Source organism: Pinus tabuliformis, chromosome Q (genome assembly GCF_031772625.1).
Source record: "Pinus tabuliformis cultivar Carrire ecotype Pingquan chromosome Q, CPIR1, whole genome shotgun sequence".
Classification (NCBI taxonomy): Eukaryota; Viridiplantae; Streptophyta; class Pinopsida; order Pinales; family Pinaceae; genus Pinus; species Pinus tabuliformis.
The window spans coordinates 807,168,897-807,183,819 of NC_142296.1; the positions used below are offsets into that span (position 1 = coordinate 807,168,897).

The following is a 14,923-nucleotide window of genomic DNA, read 5'->3' on the forward strand; positions in this document are numbered from 1 at the left end:
TGATGGTGTGTTCTCTTATTATAATTGTAAGTGTGTTTATGTGTTCCATCTCTTTCTTTGCTGCAGCTTATTAAAGAAATAAAGTGATAAAGTTTGAATTCATGCTTGCCATGCTCAGCTTTCAAATTTGTTTAATGTTTATGTTTTCCACTGTCTAGAGAGGATTCAAAGTCATTGTTTGCCCTCTTTAGCTTCTCTTTTTCTTCCTTGATCATCCATCTCAGCTAAAGGCATCAGCACAAACTCCTACCTTGCCCCAAAGACCCACCTGCAAAACCTGAGCTCAATCCCCGCACCCTGAAATTGCACTCCCTCCAATTGCCACCAAAAACCCCAAAAACTTTAAATCAACCTTTTAATCAGTTTACTAGCCTAATATCAGTGTTACCTTTGATTGGTCATCTCATCCCATTGAAAATTTGCCGAGATAGACCAGAGAGAGCCTTCTCATACCCCGTAGGGCTAGCTACGAGGTGAAATGGTTTGATGTAGCTTTGAGATTTGCCTTCTTAGCCTGAGGTGAGATTTCAAACGCTAACATACTGGCGACCATACTGGGGAGAACAAACTTGTTTGTGGGTTGATGTGTTTGTTTCATAAGTCTTAAACGGAGCCTGAAGTTACACCAGGTAGCCTTCGAAAACACTCTTGTTTTACATCAGCGTTAGTAGATAAACGCTGCTTCAGTCAATCTCCATGAGCTTGTGAACGTAGTGCTTCATTGACACTTTACCCCAGTACATGTATCAAGTTCAGATCTGATAGTTGATAGTGGACAACGATCAGACACTTGAAAGGCTGAAATCATTCACTTGGCGACTCTAAATCAGTTTTGAGATCAGATCCAAAGACTCCACTGGAGGATGATCCCGACCAGCAAAAACATGAAAGGACAACATGGACATATCAGGTACTCAAGTTGGAATTTCATCCAAGACATTTTGTTCTTTGTCATAAATTATTTCTTCTCTTTTCCCACGAATGTCAAGAAGGCTTTTCAAAGTATATTGTATTTGAGAAGAGATCCCAGGCCTGCAGTTGATTCTTTCCCTTTGAAGAGTGTGAATACCAAAGATTTGCATGCCTTTGAGCTTGATCAAGATCCTTTTTCCGAATTTTGTGATGATCATATTCAAATTGATGAATCTTAAAAGACCAAGTTTGATTTTATACCTGCTGTACATACCCCTATACCTTGTAAAATTCCAGATCGGTATAAACCTCTTGTTTTACCTTCTGTTCTTCATGCTTTCCCCAAAAACTATGATCTATACTTGCCGATGTTTGATGGTGAATGTAAGAATGTCAACGCTGAGCAACATGTGCAAAATTTTGAGAATTTTCTAGATCTTTTTGAAGTTGATGAAGAAGATGTTAGTATAAGGCTTTTTGCTCTTTCTTTGCAAGCCAAAGTGAAGAGTTGGTTCAAAGCCCTGCCTGATGCAAGCATCTCAGATTTCCAGCAGTTCGTCAAAGTTTTTCTCGATAGGTGGATGACCAGGCAGAACCTTTTCTTGATTGTAGAAGAATATAACCAGCTGAAAAGATTGCCAGGGGAGACAGTACAACAGTTTTCGGCCAGATTTAACCAAGTTTATTATTCAATGCTAGTTGATATAAGACCTTCTCCTAGATCTGCTCTCTTGCACTATCCGGGTGCCTTTGATCCAGAGATGGAGTTTCAGCTGAGAGAAAGGGATATTGCAACACTTCACGAGATGCAAAACAATGCAGTAAATGTAGAGGCTCATCTGCTGATCCGAAGGGCAAGGTTGAAAGAAGAAGAGATGAAAAACATAGATCCGGCCGAATCAGCATCTCTAGAGGTAAAGCTTGACATTTTGGTAAGTGCCATGGAAAAGATGATGGACAAGATCAACACAAGAAATGCTTATGATGTTCAAGATCATGGCTCGCTGATTGAAGAAGAACAAGTTGCTGATCCAAAACATTTTGTTTCTTACCCTAGTTGTCATAGATCTAATAATGATTGTTTTATAGATCACCTTGGAGAAGAGAGATCTATTGATATGACATGCATGCTTGATGATGTGTTTTATAGGGATGATTTGCCTCGTTTTGATCAGTATGATGATGATTATGTTCTCCAAACAGAGGCTAATTTTGCAATCAAACAAGCAGCTAGTTTGTGGAAGGAAAAAGTTCATTTTCAGCAGCTTGAATACAATGTTCAGCCATCACATATTAGCTATGACATTGACGAGGAAAGTGCAGCACAGTTTGAAGTAAGTGGCGGATCTTTGCCTTTTTGTTTTGATTCATGTCAGTTCATTAGAGACAACTTCCATGAAATTAGAAATCAGCTGTCAACAAGTCTTGATCTAGACCATCTTGAAGGCAATAAAAACCTTGTTCTAGACTTTACATATTCCGATTTGCAGTCCCCAAATGCCATTGGTTGTCAAGTTGCAGATGAAAGCATGGAAGCTGACATATTTGATCAAATGATACAAGAAGGTTCCCTACCTTTCTGTTTTGAATCATTTCAGTATTTGAAGGAAAATTTGCATAGTCCATCTACAGTGAAGAATGAGCAGCATGTAGGCAATCATGTAATCACAATGGAACCAATAGAAATGGGATTGCAGCAGTCTTTTCAAGCTTTGCATGATCCAATAGCTGATGTTTTGGATGAGGTTTGCAGTCAAAGTCTTTCTCCATTAACTACATGTGAGCTTGAAACATGTGCTGATATGAATTTGATCCGGCAGCCAGTTTCTGTGTCATTTTTAGCAGAGGTCTCGTCACAAGGCTCAGATCACAATTTGCATTCATATGAGGAAACGAGAAGTAATCCATTGGATGAGCTAAGTTCCAGTGTGCTTGAATTTCAAGATCCTTATGCAGTGTTTTTGGAGGCGGATAAAGAATTCATATCATTCCACGGATCTGTTTCTAAGTTGTCATGGGAGTTGCCTTTCAGTAGTTCTCTCTTGTTGGTCATAAGTGAGAACTTGAGGAGATTTCAAACAGCAGATGAGATACTTACTTGGTTGCATTGGTTGTTTCATTTCACTTGATCAGGTGATAAATGAAACTATTAGAGTAGGTTGTGATGAATAAGCTCCACTTTGAGCATCATTTTCAGTTGGTCGATTGTGTTTAAGTATTTAGTCAGTTTTTAGTTGAGTCATGAGTCCTTTTTTAGTCCATTTTCAGTCTTGTTGTTAAGTTAGTTTGAGTCGGTTTTCAGTCATGCATTTCAGCTTGAGTTTTTGACTCCATTGCCCAATGGCTGAAAGCACTAGTCTGCTCTCCCAGAGGTCTAAGGTTCTTGGAACCTCCAAGGAGCTACCATCCCCATTGGAGCCAATGTTAGTGTCAGTCTTTCCAGCCTTCCTCCAGTGATCAAATGTGCTCTTACAAAGTGGTCTCAGAGTGTCAAGGTCAAATTTTGTCATTTCAGTGAGTCTTCAAGCAAAATTTGGTCACTAGGCATTAGGTCTAGGCTTTGCCCAAATGTCAGTCCATGTCATCATTCAGCTGAGCCTATCATCATTCAGAGGGTTTTCATTATCATGTCAGTGTCGAATGAGTCATTTTACACCTTATTCATGCTTCAGTTGTGCCTAGGCAAGGTCATTTCCCTCTCCTAGGGTTTTGAAGGCAATTTCTCTTGGACGGTCAAATCATTGGCAAAACTTGTTTCCTGATGTTCATACACCTTCCCCTATCCTTAAATTACCTTATAAAACACTTCCCATCCCTTAGATTCGCCAAATTCCTCATTTTTCCACAAACCCTAGTTTCTAGCTACAACCTGGCAATTTTCTAGGTTGGGCCTGTGTTTTTCCCTTTTGGACCCCTTCCCCTCACTCAATATCTGAGATTCCACTTTCCTCTACTTCCTAACATCCCTCCCTACTCCCACAAATTTCCCCAAGAATTTAGAAGCCCCCTATCCCCTTCATCTCGCTTCATTTCGACGAAATTCCTTGTTTCACACATCGGGACAAGTCGCACTCAAATGATGTTTCAGAGCAATCAAAGATGAATTTTGGGAAACTGAGAGAGGTTTTTGTCCATAACATTCCAAAGAAGAAAAACCACCTTCACTTTTTACACAGGTGTCATGGTTTGAGAGAAATGTCAAAAATACCGGTGAGAACGAAGGTGCTCCAAGGACGGTTGGCCAAAGCACAAAAACGAAGGAAAACGCCCGATCCACTCCAAAATTTGGCCAAAGCCTCTTTGAATGAGCATGGTACTTGATTGGGGACTCCCAGCCCAAATTTCAAGAAATTTGGAGAAAATTTTGTCATTTGTGAATTTTTTGTGCAATTTACAGGTTTTGGCTCCTCAAGGGGTCTCACCCCCGGTGAGACCCTTTGTCCTCGTAGCTACGTTTTGAGAAAACTCAGCATTGATGGATTTTTCATGCAAAGTTACACATGCCTATGGATTAGCTTGAGTTTTCATGGTGTTTTGGGTCTCCAAAAGGTCAAAATACAGCCAAATTTTGACTTTCTGCCCCTTTTTTGAGCTGCAGAAGTAGTCTTGGGAGAATTGACGTTTTACTGGGAAAATGACCTCCAAATCAAAAAATTCCGGTTGGGTTGGAAAGTAGACTTAGAGACCTTTCCAACAAGCTATCCTGAACCTCATTCTGACACCGCAAAGGCCTCCAAACAGGGCTTCCAAGTGCACGACCCCTTCAGCTAGATGTGCGCAACCCCTTGAGGAATTTGTGCCAGATTTTGCCAGTTCGGCCAGAAAATCAGTGTTTTCACCTAGTTTGACTTTTTGGGGTTCTAGATGATGGAGTTTTATGTAATTATCATGACTCAAAGACACTTTTACTCTTATTTAACACTTCTAGAAGTTTCTTGAATGTAAATTGTAAATATTTAATGCATGGATGGGTTCCCTAGCTTATAGAGGCAAGTTGTTTTGAGTGCCTATTATCTAGTGCTCAGTTTAGAAGTAGTTGAAACAGCTCCTAGGATGGTGAGCTCGACCCCTAGAGGTGGGGAGAGAGGTTAGATCATCTATATTATGCACTCTTTTGCTCATTTTCATGGTTGGACTCTTGAGGGAGAAGCTCCTATTGTATATTTTACTTGTATCTCTGCAATTTGAGGAAAAGGAAGACCAGGGTTTTGCAGACATCATTGGGATTCTTGTGGACTCTTGTGTTGATGGTGTGTTCTCTTATTATAATTGTAAGTGTGTTTATGTGTTCCATCTCTTTCTTTGCTGCAGCTTATTAAAGAAATGAAGTGATAAAGTTTGAATTCATGCTTGCCATGCTCAGCTTTCAAATTTGTTTAATGTTTATGTTTTCCACTGTCTAGAGAGGATTCAAAGTCATTGTTTGCCCTCTTTAGCTTCTCTTTTTATTCCTTGATCATCCATCTCAGCTAAAGGCATCAGCACAAACTCCTACCTCGCCCCAAAGACCCACCTGCAAAACCTGAGCTCAATCCCCGCACCCTGAAATTGCACTCCCTCCAATTGCCACCAAAAACCCCAAAAACTTTAAATCAACCTTTTAATCAGTTTACTAGCCTAATATCAGTGTTACCTTTGATTGGTCATCTCATCCCATTGAAAATTTGCCGAGATAGACCAGAGAGAGCCTTCTCATACCCTGTAGGGCTAGCTACGAGGTGAAATGGTTTGATGTAGCTTTGAGATTTGCCTTCTCAGCCTGAGGTGAGATTTCAAACGCTAACACAATCTAAATCCCTTAACGAGGATCCATTGGAGGGCAAGTCTGGTGCCAGCAGCCGCGGTAATTCCAGCTCCAATAGCATATATTTAAGTTGTTGCAGTTAAAAAGCTCGTAGTTGGATCTTGGGTCGTAAGGGTCGGTCCACCTACTCGGTGTGCACCTGCCCTTCCGTCCCTTTTGTCGGCGGCATGCTCCTAGCCTTAATTGGCTGGGTCGCGGTTCCGACATTGTTACTTTGAAAAAATTAGAGTGCTCAAAGCAAGCTTATGCTCTGAATACATTAGCATGGAATAACGTGATAGGAGTCTGGTCCTATTGTGTTGGCCTTCGGGACCGGAGTAATGATTAATAGGGACTATCGGGGGCATTTGTATTTCATTGTCAGAGGTGAAATTATTGGATTTATGAAAGATGGACCACTGCGAAAGCATTTGCCAAGGATGTTTTCATCAAGAACGAAAGTTTGGGCTCGAAGACGATCAGATACCGTCCTAGTCTCAACCATAAATGATGCCAACCAGGGATCGGCAGATGTTGCTCTAAGGACTCCGCCAGCACCTTCTGAGAAATCAGAGTGTTTGGGTTCTGAGGGGAGTATGGTCGCAATGCTGAAACTTAAAGGAATTGACGGAAGGGCACCACCAGGAGTGGAGCCTGCGGCTTAATTTGACTCAACACGGGGAAACTTACCAGGTCCAGACATAGTAAGGATTGACAAATTGAGAGCTCTTTCGTGATTCTATGGGTGGTGGTGCATGGTCGTTCTTAGTTGGTGGAGCGATTTGTCTGGTTAATTCCGATAATGAACAAGACCTCAACCTGCTAACTAGCTACGCAGAGGTTCCCCTTCGTGACCAGCTTCTTAGAGGGACTATGGCCATTTAGGCCATGGAGGTTTGAGGCAATAACAGGTCTGTGATGCCCTTAGATGTTCTAGGCCGCACGCGTGCTACATTGATGCAGCCAACGAGTTTTTATTCCTGGTTCGAGAGGATTAGGAAATCTTCTCAAATTGCATCGTGATGGGGATAGACCATTGCAATTATTGGTCTTCAACGAGGAATTCCTAGTAAGCGCGTGTCATCAACTCGTGTTGACTACGTCCCTGCCCTTTGTACACACCGCCCGTCACTTCTACCGATTAAATGATCCGGTGAAGTGTTCGGATTGCGTCGACGATGGTGGTTCGCCGCAGTCAACGTCATGAGAAGTTCATTGAACCTTATCATTTAGAGGAAGGAGAAGCCATAACAAGGTTACCGTAGGTGAACCTGCGATAGGATCATTAATAGCAGGGGTTTTCTTTTTTAGTTCAGGTTGGTTGTGTTTCGATTGCAATGTGGGACTTTGTGGTGCGTCTCTAGGGGAGCGGGTTTGGTGTTTGGAGGGAACATTGTTGGTTGCTTGTCTCGAGGTAACTACGCTTGTTTTTTCGTGTGTGTTTGCAAGCCATGCTTGTGCATGTCCCACCCATCCTTTGTTTTTCTTCCCCCCAATGTGTTTCTGCAGGGGGTCCGGAAGCTTGTTTCTTGGGAGCCCTTCCGATGATCTGTTTAGCCGGGCATGGTTGCTACAGAGTTGAGGTGCTCGGTAAATATGATGGATAAATTTAGACTCATTCATAGCGGCGGTGCTCGGTCTTTTGTTCGTTGGAAGGCATGGGCCAAGGGTGTGGGCTTCCATAGTTGGTTCTCTCGAAAAGGTGGCGACGGTTGATGTGTTGCTTGGGTGAGCTTTTTCACTGGTGGTTGGGTCGAGGGAGTGGTTGTGCGCGTGCCTGGTAGCTCAAACCTTCTGTGAGGCGAGATTATCGGGGTGCGGTCAAGTATGGGATGGATGAAGAGTGGTTCAAACAGTTGGGCTGGCCACCCTAGTCCCTCCCGCCCATTCCTTCGACATGCCCTCGTGGAAGGGTTGGGTGTCGAGGTAATGAAAAACCCATCCCTCGGTCTGAGCTCCATCGAGATCGCAATTTTCCCCGCCGATAGGCATGATGGTGGCAATCTTATCTCGTGCCTTTGTCGTCGAGGGAATTCCTCATCCTCTTGTGACCCACTCCCCTTCTAAGGGAAAAAGAAGTAGCGGGTCGTGTCTTTGTTCCTCCCTTTGGATTGTGGGTTTTTTGTGGGACTTGCGTCATTTCTTTGTTTCGTGGTGTGCGGTTTGCGAACGTCCCTCTCTCTAGTGGCCTTGCACCATCGATGTATTTGTGGCCCGCGGCTTTCTCCAGTGTTGAGCGTCATCGAAGACTGCGTTTTGTAATGGTCATTGAAGACTGCTTATTGTAATGGTCACTGCTTTTTAAAAAAAAAAAAAAAATGCGACTGCGTTTTTTTTTTATTATTGAAGCCTGACAGTTTTTTGCAAGAAACCAAGATGCCATGCGAAGGAAGTAAAGCTTGTAAAGTGATGCATAAGGATTCTTAAGGTAACCAAGCAGCGGAGTTTAAAATACAAATGCCATCTGACAATGATGTAAACTTGGAGCGCAAAACTGAACTGATTATTTCACATTAGATAACTATTATTTATATACACAAGAAACGGATCAGTTCATCTTCTAGATGACTGTCCGGCTTCACCTCATCCGTTTCGGATTAGGTGTCAACATTCCCCCCCTTAATCTGAAGGGATGTTGGTGAGTCCAAGCATCGTTCTGAATCTTTCAAGCTTTTCTCTTCCAAGCGCTTTGGTGAAGATGTCTGCAATTTGTTCGTTTGTGGAACAATGACGGAGATGGATTGTTTTGGCCTCAACATGATGTCGGATCAGATGATATTTAGTATTGATGTGCTTAGTACGATCATGGAACTTTGGATTCTTGGCCAACTTTATTGCAGATGTGTTATCAATCATGAGTGGAGTAGATTGTATTTGTTTTACTTGCAAATCTTCAAGAATTTTCCTGAGCCACACAATTTCTTTCGTTGCTTCAGCTGCTGCCACGTATTCTGCTTCTGTTGTGGAATCTGCTGGTACTGATTGTTTGCGTGATCTCCAGGAGACAGCTCCTGATCCAAGACTCATAGCATATCCTGAAGTAGATACCCCAGTTTCTTTGTCTCCATCGAAGTCTGAATCAGAGTATCCAATCAAGTTGAAGTCGTCCACCTGTGTATACTTGATTCCAAGGTCTTGAGTTCCCTTCAAGTACCTTAGAACTCTTTTTGCAGCAGACCAATGTCCCTCACAAGGCTTTTGCATAAACCTGGAGAGGATTCCAACAACAAATGAAATGTTTGGTCTGGTAGTAGTGAGGTAGATGAGACTTCCTACAAGCTGTCTATACCTTGTTGCATCCTCAAATTCCTTTCCTTCAGTAGATGTGAGCTTCAAGTTTTGTTCCATTGGAGTAGAAAGGGGATTGCACTCTGTCATGCCAAATCTGTATAACAAATCTCCAATGTATTTCTTTTGAGAAAGAAATATGGACTTTGGATGTTGGGTTACTTCAATGCCAAGATAGTAATGAACATAGCCCAAATCAGTCATTTCAAAAAATTTTCCTAATTCTTTCTTTATGGATGCAATATAGCTTTCATTGTTCCCTGTCATTAAAAGATCATCTACATATACCACAAGATATACAACTGTTTTGCCAACTTTCTTGACAAATAAAGTTGCATCATCAAGATCAAAATGTTTGAAGTTGAGTTTCAGAAGATGCTCAGTTAGTTTTTCATACCAGGCTCGTGGTGCTTGTTTGAGGCCATACAAGGACTTCACAAGTTTGCATACTTTGTGTTCATGTCCTTTCACAGCAAATCCTTCAAGCTGGGACATAAAAACATTCTCTTTTAGATCTCCATTCAAGAATGCATTTTTTACATCCATTTGATGGACTTTCCAACCGTTCTGAGCAGCTAGTGCAAAGAGTGTCCGGATGGTGGCCCATTTTGCTGTGGGAGCAAAAGTTTCCTCGTAATCGACCCCTTCTTTCTGTGCAAAACCTTTTTCCACAAGCCTAGCTTTGTGCTTGTCAAGTGAGCCATCATCTTTGTACTTGTTCTTGTAGACCCACTTGCAGCCAATTGGTTTGGTTCCAAATGGAGGATCAACCAGCTTCCAAGTGCCATTCTTTATGAGGGCATCATACTCCTTCTGCATCGCTTCTTTCCATTCATCATAAGAAGCAGCTTCTTTGAAGGAAGTTGGTTCAAAATCTGTAGACAAGTTCAATTCACAATCATAAGTAACATCCATATCAACAGGTGAATTAGAGTTATCTACATCACCTCCATCTTGTCGGTTTGAATTTCTGGTTCCTGTTTTTCCAATTTCATCAGGATGAACACTTTCAAGTGTCTTTGTCAGCCACTTTGGGGGACCTTTCTGAGATGGTCCAGGCTGTTCTGTTGATTGAGTTGGGTCTGAATCAAGATTGAGTCTCCCAATTCTATCAATTACATCACTTAAAGCATCATCCGTTGTTGGAGTGTCATGCAGGGGAGGTTGTTCTTCAGAAGAAGATTCCACATGTTGATCTAGTATAGGAATCCCCCCTTCAAGATGTGGAATTTGATTATCAAACTCTTGAAATGATTTCGGTTTTGTGAATCTATCCAAGCGATCAAGTTGCCGCTCAACAACACTGTCAGATTTGGATGATTCAAGAAAAATGACATCTCTAGATAAAACAAACTTTTTATTTACTTCATCATAAAGGCGGTATGCTTTAGATGTGTTTGAATACCCCAGGAAGATACACTTACGACTTCTAGCACCAAGTTTGTTTCTATGTACCTTTGGTATTAAAGCATAACAGGTGGAACCAAATATCCTGAGATGTTTTACCGAAGGAACATGTCCATACCACAATTCATAAGGAGTCTTGTTTCTTATAGCACTAGATGGACATCTATTCTTTATATATGAAGCACATAGAACAGCATCAGCCCAAAACATTGTCTTTACATTTTTGAAGAAAAGCATGGATCGTACCATATTCAAAATTGTTCTGTTCATTCTTTCAGCTACACCATTCTGTTGAGGATTATAAGGCACAGTTGTTTGATGTTTAATCCCATGTTGGCAAAGATAGTGTTCAAATTCATTTGATGTATATTCTTTTCCATTATCAGTGCGAATAGACCCAATATGAGATTGTGCATCATTTTCAATCCATTTATGAAAATTCTTGAATGTTTGAAAAGCATCAGATTTGTTCTTCAATAAGTAAACCCAACACATTCTGGTGTAATCATCAATAAATGTCATGATATATTTATTTCCATTTGCAGAAGAAATAGGCATTGGACCACATAAATCTGAATGAATAAGTTCAAGCTTCCTATGTGCTCTTGAATGTGAATCATGAAAAGACTGTTTGCTGTGCTTTCCTAGAATGCAAGCATCACATTGTTTATGTTTTCTAGGAATTGTAGGCAAACCAGCAACACCATTTTTCTTCAACAAGCGGAGACTATCATAGTTTAAATGTCCAAATCTAGCATGCCATAATAAACTTGATGGAAGTGCACCTTCTTCATGATGAGAAATATATGAGAAATGTTGTGCATGAGCAGAGGTTCCTTGCAGTTTAAGGAGTCTTTCTTCTTCTATACCCCTCATGACAAGTGAGTGGTCAGATGCCTTTCTTACCTCAAGCTTGCCATCAAACATGTGAATGGAGTGACCTTGCTGGTGGATGTGGACCAGGGACAGCAAGTTTCTCTTCAGCTGTGGGAGATATAGAACATGATCCAGAAGAAAGTCTGGAAGACCAGGCAGTTTAAGCCTGATTGTGCCAAGCCCTGATGGCTTGATTTTTGACTGATCTGCAAAGTATACTGCTCCATCAACATTGTTAGTGAAATCTTCAAAGAAATCTCTCCTATGAGTCATATGACAGGTTGCTCCTGAATCAAGCAACCAGTCATTTTTCGAAGAAGCAAGTGAAGCATTAAACAAATCTTTATTTACTCCAATATTACATTGTGCCTCAATATAGTGTGCAGATTCAGGTGCTTTACCTTTGTCTGAGTCATCAGTTTTACCTTTCTGCTGATTTCTTCTCTGCTCAACTTTGTCCCATGGTAGCTTGCATGTAGAAGCATCATGTGATCCATTTCGTTTGCAGCGAATGCAATGCAGATCTGCCTTTTCTGCTTGAGAATGTCTGCCCCCCCTGCCTCTGAAGTATCTTCCTCTTCCTCTTCGTCCACCTCTTCCTCTTGCAGAATCTTAAGCAGGATGCTTTTCTTTGTGAGCAAGGCAAACAGTCTCTTCAGAAGATTCAGGGACTGTTTTCTTTCCAAAGGCTTTCTCTCTTTCAGCAAACTTTTTCACAAGAGAGTCAAAGGTTATATCTTTAAGGTTTCCATTTGCTTGTAAAGACTCAAGATAATTGGAGTAGGTAGGATAGAGTGCTTTGAGAAAGGCAATAAGAGAGATATCCAGCTCAATCTTAGTGGATTTTATATCATGCATTATAGACTTTATTTCAGATGCAAGAGCAAGAGGATCATTATTTTTCAGTTCAAGAGTGAAGAGTTTAATCATGAGCTGAACAACTTCAAGTGCAGAATGTGTATCATAGAGTTCTTTCAGCTTCTGTAAAGCTTCAAAGGCAGTGGAATAGCAGGAAATATGACGACTTACTTCCTCATTGACAGATGCTGCGATCAATGCAAAGGCTTTGCTGTTCTTGTTTTCCCAAATGGCGAGTTCTTTGTCTGATGTGGGCTGCACAGGGTCTCTGTCTTCTTCTCCAACACACACTCCTTTCCACAGTTCATTGTAGATAAGGGTGTGTTTCACCATCCGAGACCATTCAGAATAGTTCTCCTTGCCAGTGAGAACTATTCCGACCATAGAAATGATTGAATGCATTCTGTGAAAAAAAAATCTCTGCCAAAAACACTTCTGTTGATAGAAAAAAATTCTGCTGAGAAAAAAAATCCTTATGTCACAGCAAGTCTTCTGCTGGAAAAAAAATCTTATGCCACAACATTATGTTTGAAAAAGAAGGCGCTCAAGGGATCTCATATATCATTTCAATATATATATTAATGCAAAAGACTGTTTAAGAAAACAGCGTAATAAAACTCTGCTCCAAGTATACTATCAGATGGCATTTGTAATAAAACTCCGCTCCAAGTTTACATCACTGTCAGATGGCATTTGTATTTTAAACTCCGCTGCTTGGTTACCTTAAGAATCCTTATGCATCACTTTACAAGCTTTACTTCCTTCGCATGGCATCTTGGTTTCTTGCAAAAAACTGTCAGGCTTCAATAATAAAAAAAAAACGCAGTCGCATTTTTTTTTTTTTTTTTAAAAGCAGTGACCATTACAATAAGCAGTCTTCAATGACCATTACAAAACGCAGTCTTCGATGACCATTACAAAAGGCAGTGACCATTACAATAAGCAATCTTCAATGACCATTACAAAACGCAGTCTTCGATGACCATTACAAAAAGCAGTGACCATTACAATAAGCAATCTTCAATGACCATTACAAAACGCAGTCTTCGATGACCATTACAAAAAGCAGTGACCATTACAATAAGCAATCTTCAATTAATACAACGCAGTCTTATCAACACAGTCTTCAATAGATATTTCAAGAACGATGACCATTACAAAACGTAGTCACTGATCCACCCATGACTCATTCTTGGCATTCAACTTTGGCACTTTGAACGCAGGTCTCAATAGCACACGTCTTCAGGCCCGGTTATCAATACGTTAAACCATACTATTAAAAAGGCAGGTCTCAATATATCACTACGCAGGTCTCAATAGCACACGTAGGTCTCAATATATATCTCAGCATTAAACTCAATATATATATATATATCCGCAGGTCTCAAGTCACTTCTTTCACATACGTTAAAGGCATAAAACGCAGGCTTGCAAAAAACGCAGTCTCAATACATAAGACGCAGTCTCAATATACCATACGCAGGTCTTCCATACGTTAAACGCTGGCTTCCATACGTTTCAGGGCAGGTCTTTGATATCATAAACACACTCAACCATAAACGCAGACTTCAAAACGTTAAAGGCATAACATTAAAGGCAGCGAATGCAATGTTTCATCCATGTCAGGGCAGGTCTTCAATACGCAGGTTTCATTAACAACGGCAGTCATCAATTCATAATACATGAAACGCAGGTCTTAATACCTTGCAAAAAACGCAGGTCACAACATCATCACCTTCTCTTCCTTGAACGGTCCTCAACGCAGCGTATGCAGCGATGTCAGAAGGGATGTCAGGCTGGTGCGCCAGGGAGCAGAGGTTTCATGAGGCAGCAGAGGAGTTACACTATTTCTGGAACCTGGGGACCTGGGCTCTGATACCATGTCAGGCCAGGCTAGCTCAGAAATTAATGAGCGCAAAACTGAACTGATTATTTCACATTAGATAACTATTATTTATATACACAAGAAACGGATCAGTTCATCTTCTAGATGACTGTCCGGCTTCACCTCATCCGTTTCGGATTAGGTGTCAACATATTTGTCCCCCGTTGACTCTCTCGCTGGAAAGGTTGTCGGGTGTTCTGTACACGGAGGGGTGGAAGAGCGGGGTGGGTTTGTGTTATTGGCAGCAGTCTATTTTTCGTTTGAAGCCTTGTGCCACTAGGTTGGGGGGCTGTGTGCCTCTCAGTGACGTGCTCCAGACACTGGTCTCATCGTGGCCCTTGTCTTTTCTATTGGTCAGTTTTAGGTTGTGATTTATTTGCTTGGTTGTTTGCTATGTTGTAAAGCTGGAAAGGGTGTTGTGCTGAATGCATGTGGGAGGGTGTGAAGAGGTGGGACAGTTTTTTGATTGGGTGCCTTGTTTGATTTCTTTTTGGTTAGCGGACATCTACTCAGCGTGCTATTGAGCTTCTCTCTTTTCTTGGGATATTTGTTTCTTTGGTGTGGTTTTCTTCCCTTCTTCCTTTTGCCCCTAGATTTATGGAGGAGAGGTGGGATTGTTGTGGATTGGTGTTCGGAAGGATGAAAAGTAGTGCAAGCTCCCAGGGTGGCCACCCTAGTCCTTCTCGATCACCATCCCCTGCAGTTCCCCCCTTTTTCCGAAGGCGCGGGGTTTGGCCGGTAGCCACGTTTGATATCTCTTGCTTTCCTGTTGTTTTCTTCCCTTCTTGCTTTTGGCCCCTTGGCTTTATGGAGAAAAGGTGGGATTGTTGTGGATTGGTGTTCAGGAAGGACGAAAAGCAGTGCGAGTTCCGAGGGTGGCCACCCTAGTCCTTCTCGATCTCCGTCCCCTGCAG

General features: G+C 41.5%; 1 pseudogene; it reads left to right on the forward strand.

Annotated features, from left to right (window-relative positions):
* Window positions 1-5,607: 5,607 nt before the first annotated feature.
* LOC149222057 (18S ribosomal RNA) lies at window positions 5,608-6,983 on the forward strand (annotated as a pseudogene).
* The last annotated feature ends 7,940 nt before the right edge of the window (window positions 6,984-14,923 follow it).